The sequence below is a fragment of the Lygodium microphyllum genome, chromosome 21 (genome assembly GCF_053477565.2).
Source record: "Lygodium microphyllum isolate KBCC chromosome 21, Lygodium_microphyllum_v1.1.10, whole genome shotgun sequence".
Taxonomy (NCBI): Eukaryota; Viridiplantae; Streptophyta; class Polypodiopsida; order Schizaeales; family Lygodiaceae; genus Lygodium; species Lygodium microphyllum.
Genome location: NC_141155.1, coordinates 42088900 through 42102595, shown reverse-complemented (window position 1 = coordinate 42102595; position 13696 = coordinate 42088900). Strand labels below are relative to the sequence as shown.

The 13696-nt window shown below is 43.0% G+C and overlaps 1 pseudogene; it reads left to right on the top strand.

Annotated features, from left to right (window-relative positions):
• Positions 1 to 5281: 5281 nt before the first annotated feature.
• Positions 5282 to 8654, top strand: LOC148017933 (superoxide dismutase [Cu-Zn] pseudogene; annotated as a pseudogene).
• The last annotated feature ends 5042 nt before the right edge of the window (positions 8655 to 13696 follow it).

Sequence of the window (13696 nt, the reverse complement as noted above, 5' to 3'; positions counted from 1 at the left end):
GGTACCTGTTGCTTGGTCTATGTCTTATGCATGATAGCGGTATAGTGTTTATTGGGACTCTTTCCAGAAGCTTATATATTCTCAATGCTTATGGCAGAGAGGCTTTTTGTGGATGCTTTTAGTGGCGCTGCTATGTTTGTGGCTTCTCTTGGATTTGTATGCATCCTTTTCAAACCTAGGCAAGGCCTACAGGAGTAAAAATATATTTTAAGATTAAAACATTAGGTTCTTTTGGGATATGTGCATGTACTGCAAAAAAGTTTAGCAGTCCAAGCTAGAGACAAGTGGTGAAGTTTGTGGGTTGACACACAACAGAGTGTACACATGATCATCAAATATGTTGGAATTCACAAATGCATGTCAATCTATCACATCTTTGGTGATTGCTTAATATAACTTGGTGGTTTACCCCTTGCGAAACTCCATTTAATCTTAGTCTAATATTATCAAAGTATGAGTGTTATGTTTATGGTCAGGTCATTTTCTGCTGACTATTTTTGAACTTCAAGAGTACTGCACCTTTAGAGAGCTCTCAATTTTATTATAAGCAATTTTGATCAATTTGAAGGACCTCAACTGCCTCATGAACTTCTGGGAGGGTCCTTAAGACTCCTTTGAGTCCACTCCTATGCATGGTTTTAGTGGAAGCTGAGATAAACCATTCGGCAATGCTGAGGTGGTTGCTATGAATATATTGCTGGACTTGGTATACAGTAACTCCAAAATTACTTTTAAGATTCCTTCTATTTCTGCTACCTTGGTTTTGTAAATCTCAAAAGTGCTGATTGTCCTTCTTAAAGCTGGCTGCTCCTGTGTGTGTGAGTCAGCAGCCTATTTTTCTACATTCAGATTGCTTGACAGCTCTATGCAGCATAGTGTTGTATCATCCCTCACAATTTTTTCAAAGCCTTGCTATTTTGTCAGCATGATGCTGAGGAAGGGCTTTGGGTCTATTTCGATCTTTTAATATATTCTGTGGGTCAATCTCTATGCACTGGAGTGTTTCTACATTTAATGAAAAGCTTAAAGGCAGAAATTCTTTCCCGATTGTCAAAATATGCTTTTAAGAACACAATGTCAGAATTCAAGAACACAAGATGATTATCTATTGGGATTCTAGAGTTTTACTATTTTACATTTCAGTCTAAATTTTTGGTTTGATAGTGGAGTTATTTTTCATGACATGTTAGCCATAAAGTTTGGATTTCGGATATAATATGTATGTGATTCAAGCTTGAACTTTGACTATTTGTGTACATGTGGAATGACAACATCTATATATGGCTAATTGGTTCTTATAGGTGATTTGAACTTTGACTGTCTTTGTGAACATGTCGAATGACAACATATATATGAGCAATTGATTCTTACAAGTGATTTTATAGATTCTTGCATCAAATTTGGACTGGTGTTGGTGGATTTTCTGAGACAAGTCAGCATGCGTGTATTTGTTTAATATATATGTGCTTATTGCTCTTTCCCTATTTTGCTGGGTAGGGGCAAAACAAATAGCAGGCAAGACAAAACACTGCATACATGAGAAAAATTGTAAGGTTTGAAACAAGATACACCTATAGGAAATGGTCCCTATGCTTCCATCATTGAGCTATTGTTCCTAGCATCTATCTGGTTGCTCCAGCTTGATATCGCCTATAACACCTGTAGTTGATCTAGAAACAAGTACTATTTCAGACTAAATTCTGAGCTAGCCATAAATTCACAGAGACACTGGCTTGGCGTTTTGTTGTCTTCCAGTTTCAGTGATGCATGCCAGACTTTATGCATCATGGGTGCTACTACTCTGTCAATGTCCTTCCTGCCATATCCTTGTGGTGTTAGGTTGCCCCTAATTAAAACTGTTGTGTCCATTAGCTTTATAGTCTCTTTGTAGGCAGGGAACAAATTGGGAAGATCCTGTGGTAATCTGTGAGCCCGTTTGACAAGGATTCTGTTGATTGACACTATCAAAGGCTGTTGAATTGATTGCGAGACATGCATGTGTATACCATGTGCACTCCACACATGTATGTTACGTGCATAATACACACCCTTAATGTGCACCATGTAAGTGTATACTGCTTGCAATATTAGGTAGGTTGAGGTGCTTGAATATTTTGCTAAATCTTGACTCATGAGACATCTACTCAGCATAGGCTTTTAAACTTTCAATTCCTAAGTACCATAAAGTTGCCTGCAAAAGTAATTGTTTGGCATGAGATGATTCCTGTTATTGAAGATCATGATTTTACAAACAAAACTTTTTCTGAAAGGTTTGCCTCTGGCCATGCGAGAGCTAGGATATCCATTTATTAAGCATGATGTCTATTTTGGTGCCCTGAACAGTTGTATATTTCCTATCTGCCAAACACGTTTCATACTTGTTGCCATTTTGGTAGACTCTTAGTTAAAAGATTGGATCATGTTTACAACGTGTTATTTTAACCTATTAACACACGTATGCTAGCACCTTTTTCAAATGGAGACCACTTTTGCATAGATGTGTCACAGCCCCAAATGGCGTAGTCAAAATTTACCATGAATTGCAAAATTAACTCAGGGCAGACATCAAAGCTGCAAATAGAAATATGTAATCTTCTTAATGAGTGTCAACAGTTTACAAGCCACACGAACGTGTCAATGGAAGCTGGCAGTTTACAAAGCCAAAATTGATATGCCTCAAGAGAAAGCGGATGCACAGTCAACTGCTGTTGATGCAAACATGAAGTCTTTACAAGAGCCTCGCCAGAATGGCCTAACATGTACAATGCATTCTACCCATCCCCAGGTCCACAGTTCAAAAACATCCCATGAAACTATGGCTGGAGATCAACACCCACTCAGACACTGCTAGCCATGCGAGAAACCCACTGACTCAAGGTCCTCCTCATCTGCACAACATCATCGTGCTCAAACCATCGCTTTGTCAGCTGCATGAAGACAAGGTTTCAGATTAGATTGAGCCGACCTAAATCAATCCATATTAGTGCATGTACTAAATATACTCACAAAAGATGCCGTAACCACTCCCTGCAAGCAAGCCTCCACTAGCAAGCGCATGCAATGCATCACATAATACCCGCAATCAACGGCGTTCGGTTGGCACGGTATCACCGCCTGCACAGGAGGGTTGCTTAGTATGGTTTCATGGCGACGCTCCGCAGCCCATATCTGCTCCACGGCCAGCTTAACCATCTCACACATCAATGGAGTGGGTGGCTTGTTCATAGGATCCAAGAATAGCAGCCCCGGCTTCTGATGCAACTGAGTCACCCCATGCCCCGAACAGTTGAAGCACACAAACAATGTCCAATGACCGATCATGACCAGGGGTAAAAACACAATGCCACATAGCTCATCAATCAGAGACATAAAGTTGGCCAAGCTCGACTTTGTAGATGCAGTGCCTGCCAAGCCAACCCACAAGGGATCAACAATCCAAAATTTGTAGCTTATTTCCTCCTGCAGGCTGAACTCCATCCACAGCGCAAAGAAGTTCATGTCCAAGGTGCTGGCCTGCTGTGCGGGATCTTTCAATTGTTCAAAGAAGTCCCCCTGTACTGGCAACTCCAGTTGGAGGCGTGTTGACTTGAATCGATATCTGTACAACATAATCAAAGTGTTAAATCAAAGAAGCAGGCAAATAGGTATCCACAAGCGGAATCAATGGTATACGAATATGATCCTGCATGTGTCCCTGTCACCATCAGAAAATGCATATAGCACACGACCAGGCAAAACAGTAATGTCGTAAGATGCGATCGACAATGAAGGCCCCTCTGGCGATAAGAGCTCTATGGGTGTGTCCGCAACAATGTATTCTGCAGCAGCATCCTCCTGATCTGCGGTGTCTATCGACTGTGCATGGTGCGATGACTGCGTCCGAGCTAGGCCCCCAACATCTGTGCTTGCAGTCCTCCGCTGTTGGCAGCGCAGAAAAGTAAGTCAACTGCAGAAAAATCAATGGAAACCAGCAAAGTCAACTGCAGAAAAACTGAAGAACAGAGATACACTTACATATCTATCGAATCCTACGGCAATGCGAGCACGGATCCTCTTTATGTGATCATCCTTCTTTGCATCGTATCTTTTCATCTGTTCTACCACGTACGCGTCCACCCATTGCTCCGGACCTCCCATCCTCTGAGAATCTGGTAACTCACTGTATATCCTCCGTCCTTTGACCATTGAATTAGTCTCATGCTTTTTTCTATTTTTCTGCCACTTGAATTCCACATCCTCGAATCTCTGGCGGCTACGATGCTCCTCGTACTCCGTGTGGGTGCCGTATATAAGTGCATCAGTAGGCCCTATTCTACCTCAAGCAGGGACTGCAATGTTCAGGCCATGCGCAACTTTTAAATGTTCCTCCATGGCTGAGCGTCGATAGTAGAAGTGTGTGTGCTTGCTGCAGAACTGGTCACAAGTGCACCAGCGAGCCAATCGACCATTCTTGTCAAAGACAATCTCGAAGGCTCGGATGATACCATCATCCGTGGGGTGCACAGGCCCAGGGTGTGCTCTAGGGCCACCTCGGTCAATGCCATGTGTGTCTGCACTTGTCGTCGTTTCGCCTGGCAAAGTATCAAATGGCACAACAACAATGTTCAGAATTCAATCTGACTTGATGACAGCATTCATACACAATATTTTCTAACGCCAGTTTCTGATCTGCAGACAAGAACAACAAGAAATCCATAGTATACGTTTTTAAAATCATCCCAAATGGGCATGCAATGTACTCACTTGGTGCCAACAGCAGGGACTTGATGTTCTTCATCATGAATATCATCGGCAGAGTTGGCAGCAGCTTGATCTTCCTCATCGGCAAGATCAGCTGAAGGCCTGTCAAGGACAGGATCCTCTTCCTGGGCAAGATCGTCTGCAGGCTCTTCCGTACCTGCATCGTGGTTAACTGTTGTTTAGGCAATGCAATTAAACCTCGGTGCAAAAATAAATTGAAACCACTTACATGCGAAAATAAAAACTTACAAGTGAACTCCCTTGAAAGCATCCGATTGATGTGAACAAATGGCAGTTGTTTCTTGGTTGGAGATCGTTGCGCCTTTGCTTGCTTTCTGGGAGCCAGCGGCAACCACAAATTTGCACACAGGAACAAACTTGCCAGAGCGGAGCTTCCTTGGTGAGGGCACGTGGGGTGTCTCAGGAGATGGCGATGCCACATGCATGGTTGGCTGAGGGGAGAGTGGTGATGGCACGTGCATGGCTTGTTCCCCTTGCGATTGGAGCTTCCTTGGCAATGACACTTGGGGTGTCTCGGGGGATGGTGATGCTGCATGCATGGCTGGCTAAGGAGATGGTGATGCCACGTGCATGGCTTCTTGCCCTTGCGATCGGAGCTTCCTTGGCGAGGGGACTTGGGATACGTCGGGAGATGGTGAGGCCACATGCATGGCTTGCTTGGGAGATGGTGATTGCTGCCCTTGCGATCGAAGCTTCCTTGGCGAGGGGACTTGGGGTACGTCGGGAGATGGTGAGGCCACATGCATGGCTTGCTTAGGAGATGGTGATTGCTGCCCTTGTGATCGGAGCTTCATTGGTGAGCGTGCTTGGGGTGTCTGGGGGGGTGCTGATGCCACGTGCATGGCTTGCTGCCCTTGTGATCTGGGTCTTTTGCCCGGCTTCATTCTATTGGAGCCAGCAAACACACGTTTAATTTGAAACATGCACTTGGATGAACTCCACAACACACTTGGACACAAAAGCCCTAAACCATGCTGTGCGGCTATGCTATCGACTACGGGCATGGATGACATACCCTGCAATTACTGCAATTAAGTGGAATTCTTTATTCTATGCCAGGTGCAACACAGATTGCAAAGCTGTAGAGGAACTCACCTGAGCAAATTCTCGTCTCGCAGGCCGTCGATACTGAGGGTCGACACTCCTTGCTCCAGAGTTTACGCGCACCACCCTTCTGCTACTGCTCCATCGTCAATGTTTATGATATAGGAGAATTCGTGCTTGCACCACCTCTAATCCCAGGACTAAAGCTTTTCCAGGCAGAGAGAGCTAACCCTTACAAGTACCATAGCCCCGTGAGCCTGCACATATCGGCCGAAAGAGTTCCAGACAGATAATTGTTTCTCAGGCCTTTGCACCACCAAGATAGAGATATTTAGCCATCCGATATATTGTTGGAGGGCATCCACCTAACTAATCATGCTCTTCATCAACTTACAAATACTGTAAAACCTCGTTGCAATAAATTAACGTAGGTATTTCTCCAGATAGCTGGTTTTGGGCCAAATCCTTGCAAAAAATAGTTGGGATAAGACTGAATTCATATTCTAAACGCCCAGTGATAAGATCACCGTCATATTCTAAACGCCTGAGAAAGTAACTCACTGTATCTTCAGATTGGGAAGTTGCGATAAGGTCGAAGGGACAGGACCCGCGATCATGTTATTTTTCAGGACCCTGTTCAGAGAGACCAAGATGAACGTAAGAAAGAATGAGCCAATGAACACTGTAGTTGTGCAGATATAATCACGGGGTTCATAGATGCTCAAGTTGTTTCAGCTTGGAAATGGAGAAGGGTATCTCGCCAGAAAGAGAGTTGAAAGAGAGATCCCTGCAAGTAGACCACAACCATGAAAATCCAGAATTTGTAAGCGAAAGCCATGAGAATGGCTAGCTTTTTTGCCACATGCAAAGCTCGCGGCACCGAATGTGCCCAGGGCCAGGCACCCCAGGATCCGGGCACTTCCGAGACCGGGCACCCCAAGATCTAGGCACTTTCGAGGCCGGGCACACTCGGGGCCGGGCACATTTGGTGCCGGTCACATTTTAGGCCGGGCACTTCCAAAGCCGGGCACATTCGGAGCAGAGCACGTGCAGAGCCGGTCGTTTGGGCGACAAGGCCGTCGATCACCACTCTTCCCTCCTTAAAGACCCCCCCCTTACCATAAACACGAGGGAGAGAGAGAAGCTACAGCTATGTTGCTAGGGTTTTGCGGCTTGCTGGTCTTAGGAAGGGGCAAGGGGAAACGGAATTGCGATTTTTTCTCTCGTCCTCTTCTCTCGGCCTGCATAGGCACATCTCCTCCTCTGCATACAGAATGCTTAGCCTTCCGTCTCAGCAAAGCCCCTTTGATGAATGGATGCCTCTACTCTATCGTGAGAAAGAGTCGACTGCCTACCTATTTATTGGACTCCCGCAACAGCATGTGGCCTAATGAATTCTCGCGAAATAGGCGTGAGCCTAGGCGAATGGTTTCAGTTAGCTGCTCTCAAGGCACCGGCAATAGACAAGAGGAGCCTCTTTCCCCACAGGAAGGCAATGGCAATGGCAATGGCAATGCCAAGGCCACATCTTTGTGTATTACGGGGTCACAGACTACGTGCTTGAGTATATCTATGGCTACCACGTCCTGGTGGTATAGGCAATGTCTTTGATGATCCGGAGCTTCTTCATTTCTCTGGTATTCTTCTCGATGTTTGATGCTGCATCAAAAGGGTCTGGCTGCCCACTATTATTTTTTTTCCATTGTTCGGTGCCTTCTTCCTTGCATCGAGTCTCTTCTGATTCCTCATCATCATAGGACCTGGTTCGAGGCTTTCATTCGCAGGAATCTCCTCGTTTTACCATCGCCATTGCTCCTCTCAAGGCAGTAGCAGTGCTCACCGGCAGCGAGGGTGTGCCAGGGATTGTTCATTTTGTTCAGGAAGGAACTGGGCCTACAAGTGTTTCGGGCCAGTTGTCAGGCGTAAAGCCTGGGTTACATGGTTTTCATGTCCATGCACTTGGAGATACTACCAATGGATGTATGTCGAGAGGTCCCCACTTCAATCCAAATGGTAAAGAACATGGAGCACCAGAGGATGAAAATAGGCATGCTGGTGATCTTGGAAATGTGATTGTGGGCGAAAATAGCTGTGCTGAGGTCTTAATTACTGACAGTCAGATTCCACTTATTGGACCTGACTCTATCATAGGCCGAGCGATTGTAATCCATGTACATCTAGATGACTTGGGCCAAGGTGGACCAAATCCACTAGAAATGGTGGTGGGAGGCTTGCATGTGGTGTAATTGGGCAACAGGCTGTTGCTTAAAATTGGTAGTAAATATTATGTATATCTATCTAATATTGCTTCCTATACTCAAAATGTACTACCAAGCCATGGATTCCAACAAGCCAAGGAAATGTACCCATTTGTATCTATCTTGAACTCATTGAACAAAGGGATTACATCAAGAAGAATGGAGTACAAGAAAAAGCCTCCACAAAGGGAATAAATAACAAAAACATGAAGACAAAGAATACCAAGGACAACAAAAAGAACTTCCTCTTAGTGGATCTAGAAAAACTTTTGCCAAGATGTAAAGTTTCAAGCCTTAACTTGACTAGGCTGCCAAAGAGCTAGTCTCTTGGTCCATGTTTATATGCAGGGAGGGCAAAAGCCAGCAAGGTTAGAGACTCAACATTTGAGGGGGGGTGTTGAAAAATCAAATGAATGTATGCCCATAGAGGTTGGAGAGAGACTTGCCCATAAGTGGCTTTGTATGAGAGATAGACAATGATGTATGCTCTAAGAAGAGATGTTCTAAATTCCATAAGCATAGCGAGGAAGAGTGGAACCATCCAAAAGCTATATAAGCATGTACTTGACTCTATGCAAGGTACCATCATTTTGTGACACTCAAGATTGTGTTTATGAGTCCAAGTTAATCTATCTTGGAACCTAATTCACTTGAGTTACAATCCTTTATCTCAGTCATATTTTATGTGTATAACCTCCATCTGCCATAGCTAGCATAGCTCTAGATCCATGTTTCTCAACAGGATTGTGAACATAAAGTTCCATTTTATTGGTGATACTATAGTTGTTGGTACATAGAGATTAAATGCAAGCATTAGGATATAGTATAGTAATATGTGTAACTCGTGCAAATCTCAAATCTATTGTGTTTGAAGGCCATTAAGTTGGAAGTGTGCCTAGTGGTCAACTGATAACCACAATAGAGGTTTAAAAATTTCTTGGTTTTCCTACTAGCATTATAGGACCTAACTTGATGGATAGAAAGTGCAAGTAGGTAGAGCACTGAGGTGTAGAGCTTCAAATTGAGAATGTGGAATTTGTTGATGCAAAAAACATGCCCTTCACGACTTGGAGTAGTGAACGAGAGGTAAAGTGTCATATGGTGCCACTCAAACAAGGCCAAGGCTACCATGGGAGCAAGAGTTTTGGAGTAGGGCTGTTAGTGCATGTGCCATTTGTGATGGGGCCTCCCCATTCAAAGATCAAGAACTCGTTGTTGTGAAAGGTGGTGCAAAGAGATGGCCATTATGGCAGCATGCTCCATCATTTGAGGCGACTGACCTTCGAGTTGCTAGTAAGCAAGTGTATGGAGGAGGCAAACAATTGAACGTCAAGAGGATGGCAACCTACAAACATAGAAAAGTCAAGGCTTTTTTATGGCTTTAAAAAAGCATAAACATAGAAAAGCAAAGAAGGCTTTAAAAAAGTATGACATGACTATGAGGAACTATAAAAAGCGAGGGGTGTCTAGTGAGTAGGACTTGCCCTCTTCCTTGTGATTCATGAAAACAAGTTGAGAGAGTCACATGGAAAACAGAGTTGAGAAAGTCATGTGGTCCACTAGAGAGGTGAAGCTTGTTTCAAGGACGAAATTGAAAGTTTCAGTGATTCATCATTGGTGGGAAGGTGGCAGAACAATTTTGAAATTGCAAAAACCTTTGTAGAATGAATTGTAATATTTGAACTCAAGACTTTCAATTTGTCTTTTATAAAAAATTTATGCTTTATCATTACTTGTTCTCTGAAACTACAAGAGGCTTTGTTGTTTTTTTTAAATTTATTGGTGTTTTTCCTCAAGTTTTTTGTTTAATTAAGATCTTAGGCAAAGTCGTATATCCCTATCGGCACTCATTTCTTTTGTGTCTTTGGGTTATGAAAAAGGTCATCCTTTATCATTGCTCATGTGACATCTTTTTGGTGTTGTCATCGTGGCTAAGAAGTGTTGATTTGACTTTGTTTATGTCTATTGATTGATTCATTTCAAGAATTTTCAATGGCTGATTCTTTTCCTAAATGTCATTTTTCAAAAGGAGAGGATCCTCAGCAATTCCTAAAAAAGGGAGCTTGGATACAGAATCCAACGTATCACAGACCCTACCCTCCTAAAACTACAAATTTTAAAGTTTCAATTGTTGGATGAAGGTAAAATTTGATTTGAGGATTATGAAAAAAGTTTATGATTGAGAAATCCCCCTATTCCCATACAATATAAAGCTATCAAGCAAGCATTCCTTAATCGATTTAAAGAGATTGAGACTTCCCAAAACCTTTGGCAAAAGATAGAAGTTTTCCAGAAAAAAAGAAGACCGAATTGTAGAATTTTTTCCCTAGAATTCACTCGGCTTTGGGATCATTGGAAATACATATCTAGGCATAAGAGAGATAGTACCAAAAATGCTAAAAGAAAACCACTTTGTGGAAAAAATTCAGGGAGATGTGAAAACTAAACTAGAAATTAAGGAACCAAGCACTTTTGAAGGAGTATGATTGCAATTGAAAAAGAAAGAAAATTTGACAAAGTAAAAAAGAGAGAACCTTTTAAAACACCAAATGCTGAGAGTAGAGAACAAAATTTTCAAGGGAATGGGAAAAATTATAAGCTATTAGCAAGACAGAGTGCTCTTGGAGGTTTAGGATCAATTGTTTGGGAACTTCAAAACATGAGGTAATGGGAAGGCCTTGGGAAATAGGCAATGGGGGATCTATAGGATAGACCAATCAAGGAAATACAAGTGGAGGAAGAGGAGAACATGAACGAGGTTATTTCAAGTGACCATTGATTTATTATTCTTGTAGAGAGATGGAACATATAAGCACAAATTGTCCTTATTCACATAGAGTAGGATGAGATGTATATCATTTATCTAAAAATCTTCCCAATGAATGGAATGATAATGGTATTGAAATTAGAGATTATTCTACATCCCAAGCATCAAGACCAACGGAGGAAGAGAAAGGAAAGACTACCATAAATTGTATCCATGTTGAAAAAAAGAGTGAGGAAAATAAGATAGTTGATATAATGCATGCAAACAAAAGGAGGAGAGATGTAGAGAGAGAGGAACCTAAAACTAGTGTAAGACTTGTGAGGAAAGAGGGAGAAAGGCAAAGAAGGGAAAGAAGAAAGAGAAGGGAGAAAAATAAGGAAACCTAGGAAACATTATCATACCTCTAGCATTCCTTTAGGGGAAGGGAAAAGTGATTATGAATTGAGAAGGGATATGATGGGTAGGAAAGAAAATATAACTTTGGCACAATCAATGGAGTTGTGCCTTAGGATGAGAGGACAGTGGAAAAAGTTAGTAAATCCAAAAGTTTGATGGCTATTTAGGTTATTTTCAATTATCCATTTCTCTAGAAGATCAAAAGAAAGCAACCTTTTTAACACCTCGGTGGACCGTCATGGTATCAAGGAAGGATAAATAAAGTATTAGCTCATTTCCTATAAAAAATTGTGAGGGGCTTCATTGATGATATTTGTATGCATAACTCAAGACTTTATCATTGCAAAAACTAGATAAAGTATTTGAGAGATTTTTTACCGTAGCATAGAGGAATGGGAAAATAGAGCAGAGGAGAGAAAAAATGGAAAAATGAGATAACTGAAAGGGCACAGGACAAAGGAAGCCCCGGATGGAAGTCAAACCCTGAAAAATTTGAATGACGACATCTCCAGAAGGTCTCAATGTCACCTCGAGAAAAGAAAAGAGTAAAAGTGCACCATTAATTGTGAAAGCGCTCCCGAATCCTTATAAAAGAGTGCCAGGCTCACTCCTGTGCAAATTGTATGCACTAGTTGAGAATGGGATAAGTTAAAATGGTGGGAAATAGAAAAAGAGGGCCTAGGCTAATGGCCAGCTAATGGCCGGCCATGTAAAAAGTGGGGATGACCGTTCAAAAAGTAGGGCATGTATATAAAGTTCAAAAGTGAGGGCAAGAAGGATCATTCTTGTGTGTGGCCAAAGCTTCTTCTTCTTTTTGTTTTGTTTCTTGCCTTCTTGCTTGTGCTTGAGTGAGGGATTGAGGGAGTGTGAGGGAGTGAGGGAGTGAGTGTGTGAGAGTGAGGGATTGTGGAGAAGAAGCTCCCCATCTTCTCTCTTCATCTTCTCTTCTTCTCTTCTCTTCTCTTTTCTCGCGCGGCTATGGAGGATGGAGCTTGACGGAGAGGGCTTGAGGTTGCTTGAGCTTGCCGCAAGGATCGTGGAGCTACCAGAGTGCAAGAGAGAGGAGGGAACTCGATCGAGCATCAAGGTAAGCTCACTACACCTGTAAGGTAGGCATTGCGCGTCGACTATGTGAGAGGTAGCCATGGCCGCTTGGCTTGAAACGCTTGATCAATAAGCGGTCTGTAGGTCTTGGGGTAGAGCTCCGTAGCTTTCTTTCATTTTGGTTCCATTGCCAGGACCGATAGAATCAAGCCTCGAGTGCCGCGCACATCGAATCGAGCATAGAAGTAGGGTTTGTAGCCCAAACCGGTGCTCGAGATAGTTAGGAGATTTAGGAGGTTTTAATCCTTGGAGCAAGTAAGTATTTTGATTTCTGTTGAATATTAGAGTAGGACCGTCCATCTCCATCTCTGTTTTTTATTTTTGTTGCATTAGGTTAATCTTAGGATAGAAAAAAGAAGGAAAACAGAAAGGGTTCTACTGCTGCTGGAAACATGGAAATAGGGGCACAAATTCTGGAGTGCAGTTCGATTCGAGCACCACAGTGATTCCAGGTATGTCTGGCATTTCCTTGTAGTATTTTGCACCTATCTAGAAGGCACTGGATGATTCCATGGAGTAGGCATTGAGCTTGAGTCATCGTGTGCAACCCACGGGCTGTCGTCTGCGCAGTTGGACCAAGTCGTCTGGGTCCAATTCCCACAATCGGACCACCCAATTTCTGGAGTCGAACCATCCGACTGTGAGAATCGGACCACCCTGTCCGATCCGATTCCAGTAGTCAGACCCAGTGCGAAAATCAGACCACGTGTCCTAGTCTCAAAATCAAACCAAGTGCAAGGATCGGACCACTTTTCCTAGTGTGAGAATCGGACCATTGGTCCTAGTACCACAATCGGACCACTCGTCCTATCGCAGGAGTCGGACCCCCCTATCCGGCTAGGGAAATTAGACTAAAGTAGAAATCAGACTGTCTGATTTTCACAATCAGACCACCTTGTCCGAGTCTCAAAATCGAATCAGCCTGTCCAATTTTCAAAATCGGACCAGCCCGTCCGATTCCCAGAATCGAACCACTTCACTAGAACTTAAAATAGAGGGTTTTTGAACCTGCCTGACAATCCTGGCCACCCTGTTCACATCTCTGACCCCCCTTAGAAACCCAATTTAGCCCTTAGAAGCTAGAGACCAGACATGATAACCAAGGATTCACCCCAAACAGCTAGACCAAATTTAGAACTTGACTTGACTTTCGGTAACCAACCAACCAACCCTGAAATAGAATAGAGAACACAGCATGGACCTTCAGTAAGACCTTAGATCAGTCAAGAACCTGTGCTTAGAGCCATATTAGGCTACGAACGTGAGGGGAAGAGTGGAGTTTGCATTGAGAATTTCCTGCATCCGCACCTCACTTTTGATTTTATCACCAAAGGTGCACTACAAGAAAAGAAAAAGCCTGTTTTTG